General features: G+C 39.9%; 1 long non-coding RNA gene across 1 annotated transcript in view; it reads left to right on the forward strand.

The window, feature by feature from the left end:
• The window catches only part of LOC142600610 (uncharacterized), a 147,163-nt gene that overhangs the window by 105,268 nt on the left and 14,647 nt on the right, over positions 1-27,248 (forward strand). Inside the window, exon 6 of the long non-coding RNA XR_012834187.1 lies at positions 2,062-2,155. This is a non-coding gene — a long non-coding RNA (uncharacterized LOC142600610). The remainder of the gene's footprint in view (positions 1-2,061; positions 2,156-27,248) is intronic.

The raw sequence follows: 27,248 nt of genomic DNA on the forward strand, positions 1-27,248 counted from the left end.
GTGATTTCTTTGTTGCTTTTTCACACTGCAATTCAAGTTTGCTCCCACGATACCTTTTCTGAAGTGATGGCATCAGTCTATAAGAACAGATTGTTGAACATGCCAAAGAACAAAAATAAAATAAAGTAAAAAGAATGTCTTCAGATCTGGACCCTGCATCCTTTTAAATCCTCTTGCATTTTCAGAAAGCACTCAGATCTTACCTGCTGCCCACAAAAAATAGCCACATTAAAATTAGCAGCACTCGAAGACAAGCTAGAGGATCATCGCAAAGATTTTAAGGTACACGTAACACATCCTGTACTCATAGGTATATATAAAACTGATTAGCAAGTCACAGGGAGGGGTAATCTGATTGTCAGTAAGACTTAGCAATTGTACCTCTTCTATATATCTAAGTGGGCTCTTATTAACAATAAGAGGCATATATAGTTTTGAATGTATTAATTCCCCTTTGTCCTTGCCTTGTGCTGCTCTGTGAGTAGGAAAACAGGTCACTTGAGAATTAGATGCAGTCAGGAGCGTGCTCTGACAGGGCTGCATTAGTTTTGCACCTAAGAAGAGTCACTGCGAAGGGGTCCCTCCTCTCTGGGCCGGGGGCGTGTTGCATGCCTGCCCCGCTGCCTTCTCTGCAAGGGCTGGTGCAGCAGGTCCTTGTGCAATTTGACGAGGGATTGAAAGCGAAGGGGGGACCTACAGGAAAAACACACAGAAAAGATAAAGATTTCACGGTGCCTTGATCTTACAAGTTTTTCTTACGCTGTCCCCTGTGTGTTTTACATTGCTCGTATCAATATCCAAAATTATATCAATATCCAGGAAATGATTAATCCTGAGTTCAGCAAGTCAGTATAAACCTAGAAGATTCACTATAAAACTAGATGTCACTTTTTTCTGTCCTGAGGCAGGAGAAGGGAGTCAATACTTAAAGTGTGTGTAAATGGACAAAATGTCAGTACATGCAGTCTGGTAAAACTCAGCCCCACGGCTCAGTGTGAGGTTGGAGGATGCACTGTTCAGCTTTGGGCATGCAAACATAGAAGCTGTGAAAGTAGAAGACTGGTGGTACAGGACTGACTGAGCACAAGCAAGAGGAAAAATCTGCTTCTTGGATAGTTCCTATTTTCCTGACACTTGATTTCTTTTTAATTTTATCTTTTTTTCCCTTTACAATTTGTTAGTTGCAGCTTAACGGGATGCACAGGTGGACAAGGGATCCAGGTCCTTACAGTTCACTGGACATAATTCTTCATAGTTTTTAGTTTAAAAAAAAAAAAAAAAGATGTCACTTGCTCATACACTGCAATCTGCTATCACAACCCTTTTTGGTTTTGTGGTTGTTGGTGCATTTTTTCAAGCACTTGTGTAATAGTGTATTACAGAGGTATGAGGGGTAGATGTAGGTAAACATTGATACATTAATTCTGACCATGTGTAGTGTAAAATTCATATTGAATTTGCTGTATACAATACATTTTCTGTGTACCAATCTATTTCATTTTTTTCCTATACAGAAACTACCTAAGTTTAGCATTTTTAACAGTAAAGAACTCATGTAGGTCATCAGATGTTAGATCTCTTTCCTTCCTTTGCAATGCCTTTTATTTCTGAGCAACATGGCAGTAACATGAGACCATGACAGCCTTCATAAAATCTGTACTTTAGCAAACAAAAAAAGATTATGAAATTTCTGATCAATGCTCTGAGGGACTGTTTTTGCATTGATATTTTATTACAAATGATAGATTGCATCGTAACTTAACAAAGGCATGTCTGCTCCTTTCCAGCTGATGGTGTCAAAAATAACTTTCAGTGGTAGCATTTTGAATTGTTAATTGTACTGTTGTTGTATGCTGAAATCCTTGACCTAAATATTTATGAGGGAATTGGTTCTACAGTAGACTACATTAGTGCCCTGCAATATGGCCATGTAAGGAAGAGTAACCTTGATTATTCACATGCTCCCAGAGGCAGGGGCAGTGCTTGGGAGTGGGAAGTCTGAGCCCCTGGTTCCTGGGGGTTTATCTCTTGCTCATTTTCTGTATCTCATTCTCTCTGCAGATCAAACATTCCCTAAAGTGTGGTAGAAGGCAGGAAGAATGACACTTGCTAATTTGAATTTCAGAAAGCACCTAAACCACATTCTGATCTCCAGGTAAGTGTCTGTGAGCCACTTGGCTTTGACACTTGTTAAAACTTAATCACATATCTTTTTGGTGCCAAGGTACTGTATGCAGACCAAAGAGAGGAGTATGCGTGTGCATGTGCTTGTGTTTGTGGGGGAGGGAATATTTTATTTGTTTGTACAGATGATGTGAAGTGAAAACAGCATCACTCTGGAAAATATGAGATCAGCTTATGAAAAAGGAGGAAAGATTTAGCGACAACTGAAAACCTTAAACTGCAGGTGTCCTGATGCAGTTGCTCTATGCGAGATTTCAAGAAGGAAACATCTGGGAACATGCAATTTACTAATTTAGATCAGGCTTTATTTTCATGTATTCATTCTCTTCCTCTTCCCCCAAACTTCTTTTTAAAAATACCCTCAGGCATGTCACGGGCTGTATCAAAGTCCTTTCTTAAGCTGTAGCTGTCAAATGTAAAGGAGAAGGAAAACAAATAGCATATTCTAAATGTCAACGGTAACTAAACAGGTTCTCTCTGTGAAGATCTGGATATCTCCAAAGAAGTGTGGAACATGTTGCCTATACTGTGAAACTCCGTATTAACCGTGTAAAGGGTGGATGTATATACTGCCCAGTGACTCAAATGAAGGCTTTTGCTTTAGGTGCCTCACCATAATTGTTAGACTGAAGACTGGAAAATCTTTCCTGTGCTTTCACTTACATTTGAAAACAAATTTATTTCAGTCAGGACTGGTCTGCTTCTTTCGTAAGTATTTGAGCCATTGAGTTTTGCCAGCCTGAACGCTTATGGGAGGTTTGTGTGCGTAGTCTTGCTCAAATATTGCATACGCCAAAAGTGCTATGCTGAGATAACCACCTATGTTGGTGTTGATGCAAGATTGACTCACTGTCTACTTTAGATATCAGACTGAGATACAATCTGGTGCACCAGAATTTAGGAGCCTGTGTTCCTCATAGAGTCGGTGGAAAGGGGTGGGCACCTCTGAAGGGTGACCTGTGCAAACTGTCTAGGAGGATGGTATGAATATGCACCGTCCTGTTTGCTTGCAGCCTAAATATATCTGAAAAACAATATTTCTATCAGTTCTATCAGTTTCATGGTATGTTTAGTAATAGCAAAGTCAGCTGGCATATTTTATGCTCATGTAAATATGGCTTAATGCATGAAATGGAAAGAATTCCCAGGCTCCCTGGCAGGGGTACTTCATGGGACGTGGGGCACAGTTGCAGTTAGCACTGCGCATGTGATTGGTGAAGGGGGAAAACAGAGCGTTAAATGCTGTGCAATGCAGGTACTGGAGATGCTGCGTGACATTGCTGGACAGAGCAGAGGCGCGTGATCCCTTAAACATACTTTCCATCAAATGATTAAATGCAGCAGTCCTGCTGCATGCCATGTACTTTCTGGAACAGGATGATACACGAACACTTAACAGTCTTGAACTATGTAAAATATTGTTAGCAGGTACATCCTTGTCTAGGATGTTCAAAAGTAAACCAAGAACTGTGCAAAAAAGGATAGTTCTCCATATTCTTGGTGGACAGTACAGCAAAATGTGCTTAAGCTGTAGCAGAGAAGACTCCAGTGAGATACAAGAGAAGCCTTTCTAAGGAGCACTGAAAGAGGCTGTGTGGAGGCTGTGAAATTGTCATCCTCGAGAATCTCTAACTTGGCAAAAGACATCTGTTGTGTCTGCCATGCGGGGCTGAGCCGTCGTTGAGCCTGTGGTGAGCGCTGGCAGGGAGATGGTGGTATCAACAGCTGAGGTGGGAGCTGCAGTGAACACCTAAGCCATGCTCAGGAGATGGTTTGCTAAGGAGTGCAGTTTTGACTGGGTTTTTCTAAGGCTGGCACCAAGACTCCTCAGTTTCTGTATTATTGGTCTCAGCCCTCCCTGACATGCAGCGTTGCTTTAGTAGCAGGGAGGAGCAAGGCAGTTTTTGTCAGCAGAGCGATCCAGGGGTTGCGCTTGCTGCCAATTATTCCGACAGCCATCAGGAAGGGCTTGTTTACGAAAACTGTTTTCTTCAGTGATTTCCACCTTGGAATGGAGTGTGATCCTTTTCACATGTGTTGTGAGCACTATTTATAGCTGAGCAATGAGAAATGCGCTTGCAGCAGAACCAAGGCAGTATGCAATGTATGATTTCTCCCCAAACTCAGACATAACAAACACAATCAGTCACATTTTATCTATAAACACAATTAATCACAGTGATTAATTCTCATTATCTCTTAGCCTGTTAATAAAGTGAAGAAATATTGCTTAACAGGTATAGTAATGGGTTGAGGAAGGACATCTCTGAATCAGTGTTTTACCTACTGTGGACACATCATTTTGCCTCTTTGTGCTCGGTGAAGTCCCCAGAGATTACTCCATCTTCATGAAAGTACTGAATAAAGATAGATTCAGGTCAGGATGTTCTGGGGATAAGAATGTCATCTGTACTGTACTATATTAGTGTCTTTTCACAATGGTTCCTAATGTGCTTTTAAAATATTTTTGAGAAGGTAATTTGTTACTATTTTGCAATTTATCAATGCATACATAGCATTTTCTGACATTCCTAAAAAGGCACAGTCTTGTTCTCTGTTCAAAAACTGGGCCTTAAGGAACTTGTGGTGTAAATGTTTCTCGTCACTGGAGAAAGTCTGTGCTTGTGAAATGCAAGCTGGCAATGGATGGTGTGGAGCTACTTGAATGGAGCTTGGAAAAGATGTAATACCTCCCTTCAATCTTCTGGATCTGTGTCCTGTGTTCAAATGAAGGAGAATGCAGGCTGGTTCCTTAGCTCCATGGATCACCAATCACGTCACGTTGTGATCCATGGATCAAAGCTGGAAGCCAGGTTAGACCTTCTCCTTCCTCCTTCCCACCTATCTGGGGTTTCTTTCTCCCCTTTGATACATCGTGCCTGTATTCCCAGCAGGGCAGCGATGATCATTTTGACAAGGCGCTACGCAAGGGCAGCAGGAGAGGGAGGCCCCGCACCTTGCTTGCAGCACACCCTGCAAGTGCTGGCTGCAGCTTTGCCCTAGAGGATCTTATTCTTGCTGACAAGCCCTTATTTATACAGGATGTTGTAATACTGGTTTACAAATGGGGTGATTGTGATAGTTGGCATGATAGCTGGACCTCAAAGCCCAATGCCTTGCAGCACTGTTGAAGATGTCATCAGGGCTAACTGCCCTGACTGTCCGCCCTCCCACATCTTGCAGCACCCTCTGAGGGTCACTGAAAACCCCCTGTGAGGGGAGGGTACATCCCTAACTGCATCTCCGAGGCATGCCCTGTAGCTGCAAGGGCAGTGTCACTGCTGTTCCAGGGACCCTCGTGCTATACCCAGGCCTGTGCTCACCATCAGGCTTGCAGACACTCAGTGGCTGGGCCAGCAGTGGTGGCATCTCCACAGTTTGTCTTGTAAGGGGCCTCTGCACCTACAAGCATCTCTGTGCCACCTTATCCTTCCTCCGCGCGAAGGCATAGCCTCTATTTGCAAGTTCAGACAATGTCAGCACTTGGGAAACGGTGGGGAGGGGTGACAACCGTTGGGCCTGCATCTGGCCGTGACCCTGGTTTCTTCTCCTCCTTCCGTGCCATTTGCTATGAGACCCTGTGTCTTATGTAGGGCTGCATGGTAGGCTCATAACAGCTGCGTAGTGTGGAAAAATAAGAGACTGAGTGATAGATGACTTACTGCGTGCCACAAAACCTGCGGCCCAGGTTTTCCTTTGTGCATATCCATAGGAGGTACAGCTAGGTATGCTGAGAGTGACCCAAACACCTATGGTGTGGAGGCACACAGGATATTCTGGACACTCTCAGGAGCTTTCTGTCTAAGCAGTGTAGACACAGGCACCCCCTAAAAAAACCCACAGTTCCATTTTTATCTCAGGGACAGAAGACAAAATTCAAACTGAATCCAACTCTGGATATGCTTAAGTTGCTTCCAGACAGCAGATTAAACTTCCCGAGCTGAACAGGGCACATGAAATCTGAAGCCAAATCTGAGTTTTCCAGACTGAGCCAGGATCTAGTAAGAAAAAAAGAGATCGTCTTATTTATAATAGGAAATGGTTACTTGACTAACGGGGTGTGGTATGTATTTGTGAGGGCTTCAGACTGAATCCCAATCAGGCTGGTGGTGTGCAGGCTGTGTTTCAGCAGAAAGGCTCCAGGTATGCATTTCCGAGGCCAGCGGACATACGCTTCTTAAATCCATCTGCTCACCTGAGCAAAACCTGCGCTCACAGCTTGAAGGTCGGCTATATACACCTTGTGTATAGTAGGATCTATGTAGGGTTTGAGTGGAATGTTATTCTTGAATGGATAAAATAGAGACAAATTATAGGAAAAAAATGTTGAAAGGAAAGGAAATGGCTTTAAGGAGGACGAGGAAGGCAAGCAGCACAGGGGCAATCTGACGATGTGACAGACCCAGAGGCAGCTCTAAAGCTCCAACACAATTATTCCTGGACCCTGTCATCTTAGCTGCTTTGGCATGTGATCCAGTAACTGAGAACAGGGAATAATGATCAGAGCAGCAGTAGGTCGTGGTTTTGCAGAGCTTACCACAAGCTTTCTCTTTCCTGTCAGAAAGTATGTGTATTTGTTTTTAAAAATAACTTTAAAACCTCTCTCAAATATCATTTTTGATGACACTGATTTTGGAGAAATTCTGTCAATGAAGTAAAGAAACTTTTTAAAATACTATTTTCTCATAGTGCCACATTTTATGGGGATAAGATGAGGCCCCAGTAGATCACTTTTAGAAAAGATTTATATACCTAGATTTGTTCTAAGTACAAGAATCCATACTGACAAGTGTGATCTTGTGAAAGCTTTTTCTAATATACATCTACCAATGTGAGTACAGTCGTGTGAATGACTTGTGAGTTTTATGAGTGCACAGCACCAGGGACAGGTGAAATCTTAGCTGCTTTTAACAGCAGTTATGCTTTGCTATTCTCCATTTTTTTCAAGAATAGGAAAAGTGTTTTATGAAAGAGAAGGAGTTTCAGAGGTAGTTCTGAGTAATGAGAGTAAGCCTAGCACATTGCCTTCTGACTGTTCTTGAACTTGGTCCTCCCCAGCTTTGTGTGCAGAATTTCTGTTGGCCTTGGTGGTACTTCTCCACCAGATGGAGAGGTCTGTTTAACGGTGCACGTGTTAAAGACGTGCTCACTATAAAGAGCTGGAGATGAAGGACATCACAGGCTTAATTAAACACCCCTATGTTAATCCTCTGACAAACATTAAGGTAAGAAGTGACAAAGACTTGGAGGCTACAACAAAATAGAGAGTGCTTAGATCTCATTATTGCAGTGAGAACAGAGACCACCTTGCCTCTTAATGGCCCAAGATATAAGTTTCATTATTTCAGCTCTCTGAGTACCATCTAAACTGCTTAAAGGATTTGCCTCCTCATGGTATGCTGGCACATATATTAAGGCTATAGTTTTGTCCATGATCATGCTGGTGTGAAGTAAATATCATCAACAGTATTACACAAATAATGACCTATTGAAAAATTCAGAGTGGGAAAGAAAGTGATAAGAATTGATATTTATGAAATAATGGACATGTCAGAGCTAAGAGCTGGAGGATACAGGAATTGATTTTATTTTATTTATTATTTAATGTGAAGAAACAGAAAACTGTTGAGCATGAGGTAACCTTAGAAGCCAATGCAATATGGACTACTCACAAAGGCATTCACATTCTGTGGGTGTAACTAATAATTAAACTTTAAATTTTTTTTGGAACAACAAAATATTTGGACAGAAAGTAGAAGTCTACTGTGAAAAATCTGTGAAAAGCATATATATCTCCACTTTCCATTCCTCTGCTATAGTCACTAGTATGCTGTCTAGTTAAAGGGATTTTGAATCCTTGTTTATGGCAATCGTTTTACTTTCAGTTTTCATATTTGACTTGCATTACAATGCCCTTAATAGAGATATATGTTTAGCCCCCCAGTCTATGCAATAGAGCAAGGGTAGAAAGTTGCATGCTGTCTGTGCAATATTTATGAGATCCACTAATTCAAAAGTGTGCTCCAAAGCAGGATCAATACAGAAGTCCAGTCCTCACCGTTGTTTGGCTCACTCCTCCTTAAAATTTCTAACAAGCAGGAAAAATCTCTGTCGATCTATTACTCATTGCTTAGTTGGCCTTTCACACTGAAATATTTCTCTCACCTCTAACCTAATTCTCCCTTATTGCAATCTTTTATCTTTTCCAGAGGTTATGGAAAACAATCCATTATCTCCTTTCATAAAGAATCTTTCTGAAAATTTGAAAACTGTTATCAGATCTCCTCCTAGTCTTCCCCCTCCTGGATTAAGCAAGCCCAGTTCTTGCAAAGTCTTATGCTAGATCACTGGTGTTTGCTTTTTTTTGTTGTTTTTTTTTTTTTGGAAGTTCACTCTTATTTCTGTTTTGGGGACTTTCTCCAGCTGGTCGATGTATTCCTTGACATGTGGTAGCCTGCTGTGCTCACAGGGATCCAGGTAAAGGATTACCAACTCTGAGTAGAGTGAAAGGAATGTTTTGTGTGTTTAACATAAAATGTACTCATTTTCTCAACCCAGTATGATTCCTTCTTATGCAATGGTATGATTTTATTGCTTGCTTGTGATCTATTCTAATTGTTAGGTTCTTTTCTACACTGTGCTTGTCTTGCCAGTCATTCTACAGTTTATATTTGTGCAGATAATTTTACTTGTGCACGTGCATGTGAATTCAATTGTTTAGCTGAATTCAGATTTCTGCTGTTCAGCAAGATCGTGTAAAATGTACATTCTGTACTCTGAAGGCTTTGAAGTCCTTTTAGCATAGCGTCATTTTCAAATGCAGAAAGCATCTTAATCCAGCTACCAGTTCATTAATGAATATGTCATACAGACAGATTCTTGCGGAACCTGACCTGATGCATCTTGCTCATTTGAAAATGAACCATTGATAAGTATTCTTTGAACGGGATTTTCCAAGTAACTAACTACCTTAAATCCGCTTGTCTATGGGAATGTCCTGTGAGATGTCAAAACCCAAAGTCCAGATGCATGACAGTATTTATTCTCCTCTATCCTTAAAGCTTATTCTCTGCCATAGAGAGAAAGAAATTTGTCCTGACATGACTTATTTATTAAAGATTCATCTTGGCTCTTACTTACATCCTGGTTATATTCCAGATTCTTACAAATAGACCTTTTCATTATTTGTTCTGATACTTTTCTGGTGGTTGAAGTTAGACTCTCTTCTCCTTTTTGATGTTTTAAAAGTAAGTGTTTGCCCTTTCTAGTCTTCTGAAATCTGTATTGCTCAAGTTGCTAAAGATAATTGCTGATTTCTCCATTATCAGTGCTGAATTACATCCAGCCTCACCAACTGGAAAACTACTACATTTTCTATGTAGATTCTACCATTATTCTTTCCTTTTTCCAGCCTGATTTTCACCCTTCTATTTATTATTTTAATGGGATTGGCTATGACATTAGAATTGATCTTTTAAGCAAAGGCTGAAGCAAAAAGGTCATTGAACACTTTTAAGATACAGTGATAATGCTGTAACTCTGATAGCCTGAGAATAAGCAAGGGAAGGTTGTGGGGAAGAGGCAATCTCTTTTATTCATCCAATGGACGTAGCTGGAAAATAGACAAACATCTGCCTAAGGAGCTGGGTTTGTGTTTCTGAAGACTTATGTAATTTTTTTTTCCTACTAAATTAGTCAGTTTAATAAAAGATATCACTTTGCTCCCCAAATCCTGTCTCAGAGTCAATACGTTAGCCCACTTGCTAGTAACTAATGATATTTTGTTGCTAACCATTACCTTCGTCATTTTTCTCTTTTTTTATAACGCACTTAAAAGTCTTTTCTCATGATGCATTATTTGCCTTTCAAATTCTGTCACAAGCATGTTCCTGAGCCCATAGAAATTTTTCTCCTGTGGGTTTGTGCCATCCTTTTATACTGGCCTTCAGTAATTTGTGCTACTTCACATAGTTAATTTGATTATGTATTTTTTATGTGTCTTTCCTGGGTATTGGATCATTGAGGAATGCATGATCAGGCCAGACCAGTGCCTTAGAACACTTTGTACCTGTCCTTTAGATGGGGGTTTGCTGGAATGGTACAGATGTTAGTGGCTATGCCTAGTGCAGGATGAGCTCGTCAACTGAAGCTAAGGGTGAAGACTTCAAGAAGTGCTTGCAGTTAAAAAAATAACTTGAAGTAAATGAGACATGAGGACTGATATTCTGGAAGGGGAAATAATAAGGATGCTGATGGTTTATCTTTTAATGTATTTACCTTTGGTTCCCTGTAAAGTAATACTAAAATAATAGAGAAAAATATTGCTAACTACCTAAAGTTGCCTATAGGCAACTTAATGATTCAGTAGATCATTTTTTCCCCCTTCTATCTTACGTGTGAAGAAGGACTAAAAAAATTTGCCTCAATATATTAATGACATCAAATATAGTACATATGTGGACTTTGAGGCATACATCCAGATGAACCTGATTTTTTTTTGTTTGTCTATAGAATTATGAATTTGGTGATCATGGAAAAAAAAAGTGTGTTATAGCAATGGATCATCTGATAGCTATGTGTCATAAAATTCTCCTCTGTGTACAAATTAAAATACATTTGGCTAAAAGCTCCATAAGTGCAGAGATACTGAGGGTATCATAACCAAGGGAAGAGAATAGCATGAACAAGTATGCTTCTGAGCAGCTGTCATGCTTCATTGCTGAAGAGGCAGTTTTTCAGCTGTGTGTAAGAGATACAGAGCTGTATTTCAAAGACGACATTTTATTACACACTAGCTTTCCCAAGGGTAACTGGACACTTAAGTACATTGGGCTAGTTTCAAACTCCCCTTTCACTTTCATCAGGGCTAGGTGTGATGATACTCTAAATACTCATGTATACTGCTGGAGCCTCAACAATCCAAAAAGTAGTTTGTAAAAAAAGATGACCCTGCATATCTGTACATATGAAGGTGGAATTTTAAATGTGTAAGTGAACATGGACTCTTTATAAATTCTCTCAAAGGTAGTAAAATATTCCACAAATAGAAATCAAAGCACAAAGTATGTGTCAACAGTTATAATTATTATTAATCCTTGGAGACTTGCTACCAGTGATATCTGTTCATTGTGTTGGTTTTCTCCTGCTACCCCTCCAAGCCTGGCCATCTCTCCTTACTCTTATAGGTGAATGGAGAAAAAGCAAGAGGGTTGTATTTCTGTTGGTTTGTGTATCTGTCTCTGCTCTTCTTTTCCTCTTTCTCTTTCTAAATTTAACCTCAAATTCTCTTCTTGTGCTCAGTCAGTGATGATTTCTTGGTGCAGCACCGGGGATCGAGATTGCACATTACACATATAAGGGATTATACAAAGTGTAACACATTTAAAAGTTCATTGTAACATACTCAACATATTCCTTGAGCTGGGGCTTAGAGCAGAATCAGCTGTAACAGCTCAGAAAATGTTAACATGCTCACTGGGCTTTACAAAGTAATGCCTGCTGAGATATTGGCTCTAAAGAAGTGTCATACTTTGCCCATAACTTAAACTTGTTCATCCTTGACATCACACTTGATAAATAAGGTATAAAATATATATTAGGAACAAGAGCACGTTTCAATCCACTGCAAACATAGATCACTAGAGAGAATAAATCATAACCCAGCCAACGTTGTTTTTCTTGTCCTGCTTCCTCTCCAAGCTCAATTAAGACTCAACATGTTTTTTCTTCTCCCTGGTTCCCTTTTATCTGCTCTCCTTCTCGTGTTTCCACGTCCTTCCCCCCATCCTCTTCTTTATCTGATGAGGCTAGTGCTGTAGGATAATGAGGTAATTCCTGGTAGTGTTGGAAGTCCCAGACACCTGGATGATATATTTTTTTTTTTTCTATCCCAGACTGGGTCAGATAAGACCTGATTACCCTTGGGTATTTCAGTGGTGTATGTTCAGGTTAAGTTAGTCCTTCTGGGACCCAGTAAAGTTTTTGTGCATTGCAAAATATGCAAATGTCCATCTTTAGATACAGCGATTTTGGTCTGGAAATACAGATCTAGATGAATGGCTAGGAAATAGCCTAGATGTGTAATGAACAGAAGTGTTTTAGGTTTGTCTTCCATCCCATCCAACACTTTACAGATGTCTAACCCCCGGCTGTCTTTCCTGGCATGGATCCAGTTCTGATTTGGCACTGACTCATTCTCCATATGCAGTGAATACTCCCAATCTAGTGAATTTTTAAATATAACTGTTTTGCATACACTGTGTAAATAAAACATTAACCCCCCCAGCCCCCAAACTCAACCCTCTTCCAACAAAATTCTGTAAAAAATACCATTCCCAAGACTAATTGTTTCAGCAGAGTCTAATCTAAATTAGGTCTCAAACAAAGTAGTTTCCATATTTTTTTTAATTTTATGTAGCCATTAGAATTGCATTATTATTTCTTAAAACATTGGATTAATTTAGATTCAATAAAGCAATTATAACCAGCAAAGGGATTAACAATTTAAGAGACCTCCAAAAAGGCTAATTACAGGGCCAGTAATTTAGCTGACTGCGTGATGATTCAAGTCAGATTCCCATTTCTTAAGCTTTTGCGGACTCACTCTTCTCCCTGGTGCTTTAATAGCAAGCTTGCATTCAACTGCTGGCTTCTCTGTGACTGAGGCCTATGCTGCTTTGGGCCAGAATTGATTGCTGAAGTTACATGACTGAAATGCCTCAGGTTAAAAAAAAAAAATCACTGAAAAGAAAAACATTCAGTAGACAGCTATGTAAAGCATGCTTCCTGACAGTTACTAATGCTCCCAGGATGGAAGAGGTTCTGCAAGTAAGGTCAATAGAATTAACACTCAATTACCCCTTAAATATCAAAGAGGGTGCCAGGCATAGTTCTGACAACATTTGGTGATGTTCATAATTGTAAGCCACCTGCTACATGAGCATATGTGGCTAGATGCTTTTTCTTCCTTAGAGTAACTGCTCATCGGCTAAAATTATGAGCTCACTCAGTCCTATTTCATACTATTTAAGAGCATGGATGGCCATATACTGCGTAAAGTCCCTTCTCCTTCTTTTTGGTTCAGATCTCCCTGCTGACGTAAACTCACTGTTCCACTGGATTTGGTGCAGTCCTAAGGATTTACACCAGCTGAGGTCACACTTGTTTATGCAATCAATAAACATGGAGACAATGTAAATCCATTTGTTTGTGGTGATTAAATAGGTAGTTTAAATTCATTCAATGCATATCAATGTAGATACTGCCACTCTCATTTCTGTAGAACACTGTGGTTTATATTCTGACACAAAGCCTGTTGAAATCAAGGAGGTTTTCACTTAACCTCAGGGGGCTTTGGCTCAGAACCACAGTCCAACCATTGTGAAATACACAATTTATTTCTAGCCTTTTGTAAAATCCATTCCAGAGGTATTTTCTCTTATTTAGCCCTAAATATGTTTGGTATCCCATATTTTCTCTTTGAAGATTAAAAAATCAAACAAGAGAAAGCAGGATTGCAAAGTGTCTCTGAAGGAGATGTCACACAGTCTAGTCAGTCATCCATTTACTAGCTCAGCAGTACAAAAACTGACTCATATGTTTCCCTTTCTCAATTTTCATTGTCCTGTCCCCACCCTCAGACCTTGCTATCAGCCCCAGCAAGTAACTGGTATTAAAGACCTCCTCTTGCCTTACAAAAGGGGAAGAAAAAATTAGCTTTTTTTTTTTTTTTTATGATTGTCCCAGTTTAGTCCCTAAGTCTCAATGGGGTTGTGCAATCTGAAATATGACCTTTTCAAATTGGGTTTGAAGAATGAAATCACAGCAGAAAACGCTTTCTTCACATTTTTGTTCATATGCTTTGTGGCTTGCAATCCGACAGTATCCGAGACTTCAATTAGGCGGTGTGTAATTGACAGGTTCCTGAGTTAAATAGCTGGGATGGGATCATATACTTAAAATAGCTTTAAAAGAAAACCTGTAGACAGACAATCAGTCAGACAATCTTTTCAGGCGCTTGGAAAGCCCCTATTTTCCTAAGCACTTGCCCTGTAAATGATCTGGAAGTCTTGCACGTAAAGTAGTTTAATATAAAAGATCGCTTGGAGGCAGTTAACATGCAAACATTCCCCTTGATTTAATATCTAGGAGGCATTTTTGAAGTTTTTTTTTTTTTTAGAAGTATTGTTGTTGCTCATTATGAGTGTGACATCACTTCCCCTGACCTAGTGATATGTATACTCTCTGTGCTCTGATTTTTACCTTCTTTTTAAGATCAAAGCCTCATTTCTTCTGAATTCAAGCCCACCTTTCCTTTTGCTCTGTTCATTTCCAATATCTAGAGGAAAAATTTACCAACAAAGCAAAAGAAAAAGAAAGGCAGAAAAAAATTTCCTGTGTTTCCCTGTTGCTAGATTCTGCAATTTGACAGGTTGGATAAAACTCTCCTATTTTCTTACTGCTATACTGTGGCAGAGATCTCAGTTCTGAAGCCCATGTATGCCAGGAAAAACAGGAAAGAATGTCTTGCTTTTGTGTTCTTGAAAGAGTGTCACTGCATAGTGTACAATTGTCCATTTTTATTCCCATATTTACAAAAATTAGGCTTTTAAGTTGTGAATTTCAGGAGTGAAGAATAACTTTTGAGTACTCTAACATTTCAGCTGAAGAGGCCTTATAGAGTCCTTGTTATCACAAAGAGCCTGATAGATCAGGGGCTGTAAAAATGGAGCAACTGGTTTTATTTTGGCTTTCCCCCCCCCTTTTAACAAAGCTGGAAGGTATGAGCACTCTTTTCCCTTTGTATAGCAGCTCACTATTGACCAGCATGTGAAAAACCACAGTTTAGTTCCTGAGTTCCATGGATTTAAATTCATGTTTCTTACCTTTGAAGAAAGTGCACTGTTACTGCTCTAGTCTCAAGACACTGTCTATCCGTTCTTTTAAAGCTGTTCTACTTACAAAAAAGCCTCCAGGACCCACTGAGTCAGTGGAGGGTTGGATGCTTCCCCCACCAGTCAAGGCATCACTTGGGAGAAGACCCACCTGTAAGTTCACCTTTATAAGTGCTCCTCTGGAGCCAAGAAGGATGGCTTTGGATCACCATCAGCAAAATGGGGTAAATTGGACCAGAGCTTTCACAGATCCATTGAGTGTTCTGCATACAATGTGATATATTGTATATTATGCCATGGAGAAGGTTTTGTGTTTTTTAATCCTGATCTGGAGCTTGTAAAAACCCCAGAGAAGGGTGTGATTTAGTGGTAGCATGTCCTTGCTCTGAGCATTTCCTATCAGCTAGCTCTGAGCAGATCCTCCTCAACATGCTGTTTTTGTGATGATTTCACACTGTCAGGGAGGAAGCAGAGACCAGAAAATCAGAACACAGCCCTATGTTTTTTGTAAATCAGTGGTGAACTCACATCTTAAAAACTGACAACGGTTTTGATATCACCTCTGAAAAAGCATATACAACAGCAAGAATGCTTAGACAGAAGAGGAAAAGGTATGGCAAGAGATATGAATCAGATCTCCATGTGAACATATACAAAATAGATTAAAACCTTTTATTTCAGAGAAGAGACATTCAATTAGAGGCAGTAGGGATATGAGAGAGGACTAGAAAGTCATGAACAGAGAAGATGATGGGGAATCATCCATTCCACCATTTTTTACAATACAAGAACAAGTAAAAGTACTGAAACTATCAGGTAGCAAGAAGCTGGCAAAAAATACATGGAACTTTTTAGCACAAAGTGTTATGGAGACCAAAAATATAAGTAGATTTCAGATTTTTTATGTATATATATATGCACACACACACACATATATAGGTAGCTATTAGATATGATTGTCCTGATTCAGTCTTCAGTAGAGGAAGTTTCTCAGCCTCTAGTTGCCAGATGCTGAAATGACCTATCAAAGGATTACTCTTGTACTTGATCTGTTTCTCATACTCTTTCCCTAAGCAGCTCATCTGCTCTTTGCAACCCTCCATTCTCCCCGACGTGCTGTGAAGAAAACTGAGTCATGTAACTGCAGGTTCCAGGTGCAGCACGGTGGGACACCATAAGAAGAAGCTAGCACAGACTACACCTACCAATATTGTGAAGACTTATCTTTAGAGAAGACGTAGGAAATCCACAAATTCAGCAGGCATTAAGGAGAACTGAGCCTGAAGGGATTGGGGCTGAGCTGAAGAGACATCCATGCAGTTAAGTGGTAATAGCTGAAGAGCAACTCTGCTTTTAGCAAAAGAACCATAGGAAGCTTTTTTTAGGGCAAAAGACTAGGTTTCTAGCCCTCTCTGGTAACTAATATAATATACAAGCCAGGGAGGATGCTTAATATTACTATTCTCTCTCTTTTTTCCAATATACTAATAATTTACTTTAATATTTTATCTTGATAGTATAAATAGTATAAATAGTATAAATATTTCTCAGTCTTACCCAGTAATCAGGGTGGTTTTTGAGTGAGCTGGTAGCTGCAGGGAGTTATGTTCCTCGGGAGAAGTGAGCAGATGACCCAAGCAGTGGGACTTACTCCTGAGCTGCCAGCTCTCAGGCACATGCTGCGGAGTCCCAAGGGCTGGTGTGAAAACTTTGCTTTGTGTTGTCAGAGAGGATTTGGGGATAAATGACATCCAGTGCAAAGTTTGGACAGCACAGCCTCCTTTGGCACTTTGACAGTTTATTACTCTGGAATATTCCTACACCTTAAAGGATTTTGGACACTGAGCTCCTCTTAGAGACACAGAGGTACTCTCCTGCTTGCAAGTTGACCATATTCTCTAAACAGCTGGTAGATTAATGAAGTAACATTTGTCTCTAATAAGTGTTTGGCTAAAGAGCTGGTTAGGTGTAAGTCTAACTTTCCTAATCAACGCTTGATGCTTGAGAGTTTTTCTGAAACTAAAATTTTTGAAACTGACACTTTTGAGACAAGGAGAGCAGGATAGGGTGAGGATATATGATATCTCTTTGTATTTCTCACTTTGCAGTTTAATGTGATATTGTGATATTAACAGCTTCAGGCCTATGACAGCTTTCTGTGTGGTACAGAATGAATTAGGAAGATCACAGTATGACATTACAAGGAGATCTACAAGGAGTTGTAAACTATATCAGGCAAAACTTCCAAGAAACTCAATACAAATGTTCCCTTACTCTTCCTTATTCAATAATACCACTTAGGAGACAGATAGTACTAATTTCCAAGAAAATATGCATGTGGCTTCTTCTGTAACCTGAGGACTAGCATAATCTTAGTGGGAAATTACTCCATTTTCTGTAGAGAATTCCTTACATGAGGTTACAGAGCCCTTAGTGAGCGGGAAATTCCCAGCTGTCCAACACAATGACTTGCAGTTTCAGGAAGGGTAAAGAAAAAGAGCTGGGTGGGCAATTTTTAGTTGGCTGTAGTTGGATGTTTTGCTTGTTCTGATTAGAAGAGAAGATAATACTATTGAAGAAAAACATGAAGCATATAAAGATTATGAGTAGTTTGTTTTCTATAACTGGCAGGGTTTAAACTATGTCCAAAAATATTTTCCTCATTCTCTTAATGTGTCCCTAGTGCATTCTTCACTTACTGAAGGTATTTTTCATCACATGGTATTATTTCTTCCAGAGGACTGTGCCCTAAACCATTTAGGCAATTAATATAGCCCTGCCATGGTCAAGAGGAGGAACTAAACCCCCCACTTTTTTAAGTCTTCTAGAAGTAAACATTTGCCATGTATTTTCCACTTTTAATCCACTTATGTCTGGCTTGCTTTGGGGAAATCAAGTCAATGTAGTGCCTCCAAACAATTGCCCAGTCCCCCAAAAACTCAGTCCCTGAAAAGTAAGAATTTATTCATCTCAGCCTAAACCAAACATTTAAAACTTGTTCAATGAATGCCTGTTTCCTTCTAGCTAATTATTAAGAAAACCTTTTGGTATCCATCTCCCACCACTGCAGTGCAGACATCTAACAGTGCAAGCATTGCATCCAGAGTTCATAGACAATGTGAAGCCACAGGTGGGAATCATGATGAAAGGAAGAGATTATCTTCTTCCATACCAGAGACTCTGATACAGCCACTTGATTTGTTTGTTCCAGTTTGTTGTGCACATCCTAGTGTACTAGCAAAAAGGAAAGCTACTTTATGTTACCCTGCCTGCAGCCAGAGCATTTGGGAAAAACATAAAAATTATACTGTCCCCTAACAAAAGGAGTGAAATACACGTAATAAGCAAGCAGGGAGTTGGGGCAGTAATGTAGGGGTCTGATCTGCAACAAGGAGCACATCTAAAACCAGCGTTTGGAGGTGATGAAGAGAAGAATAATTGTCTGGGGACCAAGTGATGTAGAGTTAATGCAATGCAGGAAGTCACTGAAACTTGCTGGCTTGCAAATCAGGACTGTCTAAAAAAACCCCTAAATAAATTAAAACATTCTACAAAAGTATCCCCTTCATAGTCTCCATGTGAAGGAGTGAAATAGTTTTCAAAGCTTCCTCTTTACCCATCTCACTTAGGAAACCTGAATAGTCTCCATTTAAAGAATATTGTTATATTTTGTTGTTGTGAGGGTAAATCAAGCTTAGAGTTAGAGGCTGGAGTCCTGTTGGTATCTTCTGGCAAGTTTCTTTGCAAGGCAAAGGGGGAAGAGACCCATAACACACGCCAACACCTATGATAATAGTCTATTTGTCAGCATTAGTGTAAAGACTGCCTACGACACTTTTCTACTGAAAGTTTTTCTCCATCACCATTTACCACATTTTCACATTTCTCATGTCCCTACTATAAGGCAAAGTTCTAGTTGTTCGTTGCTCTTGTATGTGCTGAAGGTTAAATACATTTCAGCTGTCTGTTCTGCAGATAAGGTGTGAAGTTTTGTGACGTCATTTTATGGGCAGGTACTATATACAATAGGTGTTGAAATTTCTTGCTGTGTTTGAAAGCTTGAATGAATTCTGTAAAATATAAGGTCATTTCTGAACTCCCTAGAAACCTGAGCAGTGCTACAGCAAAAGTCAGCTGTAGACTAGGTGATCTGAAATGGCAGAGACCTCTGGATGAAAAGGATGCTCAGAGCTGGCAGTGAGGAAGGAAGAAGAAAAGCTCTCACGGGGCAGGTCAGAAGACTGGTTCACTGAGAGAGGAGTGAGATCACTGGATGACTTGGTGCAAATCTCACTTTTGTTCAGATACGTGTTTATACCTATCTTCAGTTATCTTCCTTCAATAAGCGAGTGGCGTTTAAAACTCAGGAGCATAATCCGCCCCTGAGAAATATTATTGCTGAAACTCAGTTCACAGCCTACATGTCTGTCTTTTGCTCATGCTTGTCTCATTAGAGCCACTTGAGTCCCCACCAGCCTGAATGAAACAGGAATAGGAGAATAGGATATTTTATGGGGAAAACTATTGCACAGTAGACCATACCGCTACACTTTCATACTTTCACACAAGTCTATCCCCTGCTCTCATGATTTTACAAAGGTTTCCCCAGGTTCCTCTCACAAATGATGCGAAGCAAAGTTTTGAGAGAAGAAAAGACCATTTAAGTGAAGACTTTCCTTGTGGTGAGGGTTGGCCAGTGTTTTAGTGGAGGCAATTTAATCTCTCTTTGACTGGTTATGGACTGACTGATTAAGGCCCCCCTTTGTGCTCTCCTGTTGCTGCTGACCTCATCAGTGAGGGACTGCCGCTGCTTCAGCATGGCGGCGTGGAGCTTCTGTCTGGATTTAGCGACATTCAATAGAAATGAAGAGCTGGTGTGCAGGACTGCTGTGGAAAGAAGTGACTTTGTCTTAATTCTTTTTTTGAGAGAGGTAGCACTGCCGGGCCCCTTCCATTGTACACGCTAGAGCACAGAGCAACTATTCAGGCTAGTGATCAAATGAAGAAATGCTGTCAGCCCCTTGAAGTCTGAACCATTAAAAGGGATACATATGGTAGGAGAATACAAGCCCAGCCATGCACATCTCTAGGAGTCAGAGGGAGGGTCTTCTAACTGCACAGACCTTTTGAATTAATTTAACTTTTAGACATCAAAAGGTAGACACAATATATAAACAGCCAAAATATATGAAAAAAGTAAATGAATTATAAGAATGCATCACGTTACAGTATTTCAATCACATTCCTGCTACATAGGGAGACAGTCAGAAAATTTCCCATGTTTTACAACCCATTATATGCATTTTTGCATTTCAAACTATTCTATGAAACAACTGATATCCTGAAAAACATTCAAAAAATGAGATAAGGAAGTGAGCTTATGTGGTGGGCTTTGTAGCTCGGCGGTGGGAAGAGGTTTGTGTGGGATTGCCCTGCCTCAGGTCAAATTTTTAGGAGTGGTGGAAATGGTTCCTGGAGTTGGACGGGTGTGATTTTCCTACACCTTGTATGTGATTTTTTCTTACCTATCTTTGCAGTACCAACCCCTCTCTCTTCCATCCTACAGTCTCCATGCACATATTCCCAGCAGGTTTTTGATCACTTCGCACAAGTCAGCTCCTTGTCCATTGTATCTGCTGCTATTTGTTTTGCTCCACTGTAGCTTGCTGTCCTCTTGTTGGGCTCTTTTACTTCCCCTGTATATCATCGCCCAGATCTCAACTGCTGGGATGTGCAGACACCTGGCTTGCTACCATTATACCTGTACTATGTGTGAGCTCATATCACACCTTTTCCTCAGCTATCCGGTGTGTTTTGGGGACTACTCTATTTTTAAAATTCTCTACAATCTTTGGCTGGGCCTTATATGTCACTACCACCCCATAATTCCTTCCTGTCAATTTAATATAAACATTTTTTAATGTGGCATGAGAATCTGTTGCCTTGTAGCTCCTGCTATCTAAAAAGAAAAGCATTTTCAGCTCATTGTCACACCTGAAAACCTGTTTTCTTTTCTATCTATAACGTCTTTGCTATCATCCAATTAAGTAACTGCACTATTCAAGTTGGTACATCATTCGGGGATACATTTTGCATAAAAAGCACAAATCAGAATTCATTTACAAAGTCCAATATGGTATTCTCATCTTGAGGTTGGACTCTTTCTGAGACAGTAACATACACCAAAGTGGCTCATGTTATCTTGTTGCTATGGAAACAGTGATGCAGTACTGTTATGGGTGGAGATCTGTGACATTCAAAAGCACAGTATAAAACTGATATACTCCATAGCTTGCATTTTTATTCATCCTTAGTGCTATATAATAGCATAGCATTATACTTGTGATAGTTATCTTGCTCATGTGTGTGGGTAAGTAATATCGTGTGGAAGAGGAAATAATAAAAGAAAGGAAAGTTTTAGACTGAATAGGGAATAAGGGATCAGACCTTCTGCCACTGATTTATTGTACATCTTTGGAAAATACTTTTGAGGAAATCAGTCTGTGTCTCAGTTGCCCATCTGTAACATGCCCTCTTTTTCATTCTCTCTTTGTTTTCTTTGGGTAATAAAGCTTTTAATGCAAGAATGCTTCTCTCTGTGGTTTTAGAGTGCATGGCACAATTTTGGGAAGGGTTTCATTAGGCAACAGCAGTATAAAAAAGACATAATATACCTACTGTAATAGGGCTATAAAAAGACTTTTGTGCTGTTAGAAGCAAAGCATATTCCATAAACAAAATTTTTTACATGGTAGTTGGCATTCATTCTCAGGGAGCTGGAATGGTCAACGGGATAAATATTTATGCTCTGTGGAAGTAACTAAGAAGAACAGAAGGTGATAATGCAATATGATTTGTAACCACAAAGAATAACACTGCATTCTGAAGAACTTGATGAAAGGTTTGTGTGCAGGAAAACTCATCCTTTTTTTTCTAATTATAAAAATTGATCTAATGGAAGAATGTCATTTTCCTCTACACATCTTGCCATACTTGTATCTGTAGACCATCTTAACCTCATGTCGTGGTTTTACCCCAGCTAGCAGCTGAGCACCACGCAGCCGCTCGTTCACTCCCTCCCTATCGGGATGGGGGAGAGAATTGGAAGAGTTAAAGTGGGAAAACTCGTGGGTTGAGATAAAGACAGTTTAATAGGTAAAGCAAAAGCTGTGCGCACAAGCAAAGCAAAGCAAGGAATTCATTCACCACTTCCCATGGGCAGGCAGGTGTTCAGCCATCTCCAGGAAAGCAGGGCTCCGTCACGCGTAATGGTTACTTGGGAAGACAAACGCCATTGCTCCGAACGCTGCCACCTCCCCCCCCCCCCTTCCTCCAAGCTCCTTATAAACTGAGCATGATGCCACCACTACTCCTCTAATTACTTTTTAACATGGAAAAGAAATGTCTATTTTTTTTGTGTGTGTGTGTTGCAAGTACAGATTTTTGTAGGCAGAATTTTGTTAATTGTTCTTTTTACTAAGTAAATCTGAAATGTGAGGGAAACCAAATGAAATATATCCCTTGCTCACTCAGCTAAAATTTGTTAAATTATATCCTGTAATCATGCAGTGACATGGTTCTGATATTATTATAAATTATTTTCAAATGGGAAATCTCAAATGGCTGTGTTTTGCTTAATGGCTCGTATTATGGTCCTGAAAAAGGCCATGAACTCTGGGCAGTTCTACTGTGCTGAAAGAAAGGAAATATATTGCCTGGAGAGATAGGAGAATGTCTTGATTTAGACAAAGCTGAGGAGCAGAGATTGTCTTTGTATGTGTTTATGTACAATATGTGTTCAGCACTTGGCATGCTCGATGATGCTTTAATAGGAGACCTCAGCATACACTCTTCATATTCTCCCCTTTATTGCTAGGAGATGAATTTCCAGTAAAAGCCCAGGGGATGCATTTGTGCTCTTGAGCTCCCAAGTTCTGCGTGTGGACAATACAATCTACTTGGCATTAATTCTGATTTCAGCTGCAGTAATTGCAATTGAAAGAAAATTAGAGTAACTTCAGTGACTTCAGTGGATTCAGAGCAACATTGTCATGACTGAGCTCCTGTGGCAATGCCTACTCTGCAAGCAGCCAAGCTCTGGCTCAGTCTCAAAGCATCCATTCTGCAAGAACTGAGCTGGTGCGTTTGGTGGTGGATGGTTTCTTGTGCTTGATCCAATTCCACGAGTAAGAGCTTGGACCAACAACAGTACATTGCTGAGGGGTTGCTGACTCTCCCTTTCCAAAGGGCTGTGGAGCTTGAGCAGAGGAGGTCTCTCAGCATAGCATTAAGAGACTGATTGTTATAACAGGCTTGGATTGACCCTTAAGTGTCAGAGGAGACATATGCAGAATGTTTCTGCAGGGACTTAGGAAATGCCATATTTATACTTTTATAGTATTTTCCCCATCCTTTTGTTATAGCTTAAAGCCAAACACATCTGTCCATCCTATCACCTGAAGATGCTGTCTGTCTTATTTTACAGAACTGTCAAAAGTGGCAACATGCAAAAATGTTTTGAGATAGAGTAGAACATAATTAACTTCCCCACTTGAATAACAGCATAAACATCACAATTGTTCCTTCAGAACATGGTAAAAGTTATGACAGGCTTGGAAAGAGAGAGGATAAAAACAGGCTAAAGGAGTAATTTATGTTTGAATCTAAGCATCTGTGAATACTAATAAAGATCAAAGCTGATGCCAGTCTTTGAGAATTGCTTGTTTCACCAAACCTTTGGAAAACAACAACCCAAGATCCACGCAGCTCTGGTGCAAAGTCTCCTCTTTATATTTCAAGCACAAGTGTAGAGATGACTATTTGGCCCAGGCCAAAAGTAAACCATCAGAGTTTTGGGACTTCACTAACTTCACTAGTAACTGCTCCAGAAGAAGACTGGCCTCTGACAGCGCTGCTGTGCTAATTTGCCTATGCTGAGCACTCACCTCATTTTTCTTTCAGGTAATTGATGTAATGCCTTTCGAGCTTTTGCAAATCCATAGCACTTCATTACCAGACCAGGGCTTTGGTGATTAATTTGTTGCAGCAATGAGGTGCTGCCTGAAAAAGGGCTTCTGAGAAAAAAAGCAGCCCAAGCAAATGGCGCTTGGCTGTGGAAGTTTTTTTTTGTCTCTGTGGTATTCTATGCGTATAGCTGGTCTGGCAGGAAATTAAGAGAAATCCAGTGATAAACATGAAAGATATCAAGACTAAAAGACTTAAAAATAAATAAGGGACTGTTCTTTATAGCACCTAGAAAACTTTTGGACTTATGTTTTTATGGAAATAATCAGATTCTTAGGACTTGAAATTTAGCACACTGAGCTGGAAGAGGTGGTGTTCTTACCTAGTGGTACTTCTACTGTCTCTCCAAAAAGCATTGCTTTATGTCCTGATATTGCCTTTGAGATTCTCGTACACAAAATTATGTCAATTCTGAGGCACTTAATTTCGCAAGAACATCTTGCAAGACACTAGGATCAGTGATATTCAGATCAACTTACAGTAGCTACAGCCCAGCAAGATACAGAGAAGATGAAAAGCTCAGGTAGTTCCTGAGCACTGACTTGTGCAAACCGCTTGTGTTAAGTTCCTCTATTGCAGTAGGAAGCAATGTGAAACAATAAGAGTTTTGACTACTAAAGAGACTTCCAGTATTTCTGTATTTATGCCAAAATAGAGTCTGTTTCTTTAGGATACAGTAAATTTCAGGTGTTTCACAGTGTCAGTCTGGTAGCAGCAACAAATTAAAGCAAAGAAGACCAATCTATCTAATAAGAGGGAGTTATGCTATATTTCAATAGACTTGTAAAACAAATTGCACTGACCTTACACAAGAGCAGTCTTTGAAGGGCAGACTTTGTTCTTCTCCCTCCCTGTGCTAACCTCTTGAAGCAGTCATTAAATATTCATTCCAACAGTTATTCTGTCTCCAGTTTGGACTGTTTTGCCTTCTTGTGGGTGAGAATTTCCAGTGCTAGGAGTAAACTTTTTTTTTGTTTGTTTTTGTGTATGGCACTGCCACTGAATAGTAATGAATGCAGAACACACTGAGTGGCAGGCAAAAATTTATTCTGGACCATAGGTTCCTGGGCTTTCAATTATTCTTTGCTATAATCATGTCCTGCAGTCTTTTTCATGCTGTGGCTTCATTTGTGTGCCATGTGCCATCAGTGTGGCAGAGAAGCTGTGACTGAAAAGACCCCTGTTACTACCAAGGAAAATGATAAGCAGAAAATAAATAGAAAAATGTGTTGCAGAGCTGATTTAAAATATAGATTTTCGTGTATGGCTGCATGCCTTGGTTTCCCCTGGATCTGGAAAAGGAATTACCAACACAGGGTGAGAAAAATCTGGTGTAAACTAGAAGCAAATGGAAATAAAAAGAAAAATCTCTTATGAGGTTCTCAGTCAGCCTTTTAAACTCAATATGTCTGTATATATAAGTTAACACTTAAATGCTTTCTGGACCAAACCTTGACGATTGTGTCTTAATTACTGTTGATGGATTATCTAGCAAACTGGACCAAAGCTCTGTACATCACCTTGCATATTTACTAATTATGATCTTTGTCTGACAGTCAGCACAATTTTTCTCCCTTTGATGGTGGTAAATAGATTTGGAAAGTATTTTACACTATAAAAGAAAAACATTCAGTATTCATTTTATCACTCCTCAGGAAAAGCATCCTGAGAAATAAGGTCTACTCTGAAACACAATCACAGACTGCTCTCCAGAAGGAGACTGGGCAGTGGTGGCTTTATGTCTTTACTTTAGGCTTATAGAACAAAAGAAAGAAGGAGTATGGTCATGTCCCCATAAGAGAGAATCTGGATTTTGTGTTATTAGAGCCAGCCCCTATATCTATTTATAGTTTCTACAAGTGCTTGGCAAATCAGGCCAGGCATGCTCTCTCTTCATGCGAGACCTGCAGAAGATGAACCCGAATCTGAAGCACTGAGATGGTTCTATATTTCTGAAGAAAAAGAAAGCATTGTAGCCTCTTTTGGACACTGGTGGAAGTCAAACAAGGCTTGTGCTTCAGTGTGTGCAAGAGTGAATGTGAAAGCGAAGGTGCAACTATAACTTTTTTTTCAAGGAAAGGTAATGGCAAAATGGCACAAATACTTCTAAGGAGCATCTCAGAATCATACACTGAAGGTGTGAACAGCACAAATAGGCCTTATAATAGAGACACTCTTGAGCTTTATAGTAAATATGGGATGTGACCTAAGTCTTTCACAATGTGGGCTGCATCTCAATACAGATCATGTCCCTCTCCCATCCATGGACACACAGACTTCTTCCTTTCCTCCTAGAGATCAAATAGTATCTGTATGGCAAGCTCAGCAATTCTTGGCATGGAAAAGCACTATGTAATAAATAAGTAATAAATTAATATTTAATTAAAGCTTCTTTTAATGAAAGTTAACACCTGAAAGGAAGTGGAGAGACAAACCTATGTGACCAGTCAGCTCTCTGCAGAGCAGCAGTGACCACTTTGCAGAGGCTTACGTAAAAAGCAGAAGCTTACATTATAAAAAAGAAGACCTATTGCATCTCAACTGATCAGCATGGTCAGTGCAGGGCTAACACTGCTTGGAATGCAATTACGTGGCCTGAAATCCTTCTGTGTTAGTGCATACAGCAGTCCTGTGGTCCTCTGGCCAAAGGTACAACTCTGAAATGACTATTTGACTTCAGTCGTTTTTAGTACTAGTGCGTAGCTTTTGTTAAATACAGGTCAGGAGATCATTATGTGAATGATTGCCTGCTGGGACTTGCCTTTTCTTTTGGCAGAAATTTTTTTGTTACGGTCGGTTTCTGTCTATTTATGTTTCTGTAACATGAAGGCAGTTTTGCTAAGGTAAGGGCAGCTGCAAACTGCTCAGCTTTTTGTGACTACCCTCTGGTTTCTGAAAAGTTGCTGGAACAAAAACCAGCTATGTAAAGGTTGTATGCTCCTTGCTTATTATTATCTAGTTTTGCTCAGGCTCTTCAGTGGATGGAAGCACTATGTAGATTTTTGGTAGTGGTTCAGGTGGTATCAGTGGTTCAATTAATTCAGGGTCTTCCTTTCTGCTGGTTTGACTTGCTCTGTGCAGAGAGCAGGTTTAGTGCACTCATAATGGCTATCCTTTTGAATGGTTGTATATCTAAGCGACTGGAAG

This window comes from Balearica regulorum, chromosome 2 (assembly GCF_011004875.1).
Source record: "Balearica regulorum gibbericeps isolate bBalReg1 chromosome 2, bBalReg1.pri, whole genome shotgun sequence".
Classification (NCBI taxonomy): Eukaryota; Metazoa; Chordata; class Aves; order Gruiformes; family Gruidae; genus Balearica; species Balearica regulorum.